We start from the raw sequence: 1,689 nt of genomic DNA on the forward strand, positions 1-1,689 counted from the left end.
GATTTCTGATGTTTTAGGATCCAATTAGCTTGAGAGAAACGTTCACTCTTGCTTATGTGAAGCTTGGGTAAGGTGAGGATATGATAATTCTATTTTAATTTCATTAAATTTGAGCTTTGAGTATTAAATTGGGTATATATGTATTATGAATGTGTATTAGGTTGAAAATAAATAATTGGAGCTTGAAATTGTGAATACTGGAACTTGGAGGAAGTGGATTAGTTGAGTTTTGAGGGGCTGTTTTGGTTTTGAATAAATAGCTTTGGTCGTTACGTGGAAATCGGCTAAGGTATGGTTTAGGTTTCTTGCATTTAATATATAATGTTCTGTGAAAACTTAGGCTAGATGACCATTGGATAAGTTGGAATGCAGGTGTATGTTTAATGTTTAGTAATTTATCGATGAATATATTTGGTTGAAGTTTATTGGATAATTAGTTTTTAATTTTGGATGGTGAATGTTGTTATGTTAATTTGGAGAGAATTATGGTTGAATGTTATTGTTGATTAACTAATGATTTGGTGAATTATTGATTTGAGGTATAACTATTGTGGAGGTTGTTGTGATAATGAGGTATTTTGTGTTAAAAGCCTAGGATTTGTGAACTATGATCCTTAGTTGAATTTTGGTTGTTGGATTTGAATATTGTATGAGTTTAATTGTTGATTTGAAGTAGATTTATTGTGGTGATTGTTATGATGATGAGGAAGGGTATGTTGAATTGAAAAGAAAGCAGGTTTGGACCCGAAAAGGGTGGCAAAGTCCGAGTTTTAGAGGAGATGCTGCCGAAATTTTATAAAAAATTAGAGATTTTATTTAGATGATTATTTAAAAGAGATTTAGATTTAAAGGTTATATGGTTTGATTTTGAGTTATTAAGATAGTGAGTATGTTTTAAGTTTGAAGTTTGATTCTTAGAAAAGAATGAATTATGTTTTGAATTGAAACTATTGATGGATGGAATGGGAGGTGATATAATGAAGGATAAGGATTGAATATGTTTAATGTATGATGATGAATGAGATGCAATTGGGAATGATGTGGATGTTGATGAATTATAATTGAATTATTTATATGGCTTATGAATTTGAATAATCTGAGATACGAGATTCCCTAGATTAAGTGCCGTGGCTTGCCACCACGTGTACCAGGTTGAAAACTCGATACTCTGTTGACCCTACGACGTAAGTGTGACCGGGCACTATATAAATTCCCGGGAATGTTACCCCCATTGAGCAATATTGATTATTTGAGAAAAATCTATGCATAGACTCTTGGGGATGCACGTCGGGGGACAGTCTAAGGACAATTCAGACTTGTCGGGTTGGCTGGATAACCGACAGATGAGCCTCATCAGCCATAGGACAGGCATGCATCATATGCATATTACTTGAATTACTTGCTTGTGCTCTAATTGGGTGTGCCTATCTGTATTTGCCATGCTAAATGTGTATTTGTTACCTGCAGTAGTTGTAACTTTCTTGTGTTTGCCTTTATCTGTTTATTTGTCTGTGAAAATGCATGATGGAATTGGAGGTATGGAGGAATGGCAGTATAGGACTTAGATTTAAGGTTAAGTTAAGTTAGGATTAAATATTTCTAGGAAACCACCTTTTATGGCTTCTGTTTAATACTTTAAGCTCTACAATCTGAGTGTCGGCGTTCTAGGATTGCCTCTGGCATTCCCAG

Source organism: Arachis ipaensis, chromosome B1, assembly GCF_059453495.1.
Source record: "Arachis ipaensis isolate K30076 ecotype BB chromosome B1, ASM5945349v1, whole genome shotgun sequence".
NCBI classification, from domain to species: domain Eukaryota; kingdom Viridiplantae; phylum Streptophyta; class Magnoliopsida; order Fabales; family Fabaceae; genus Arachis; species Arachis ipaensis.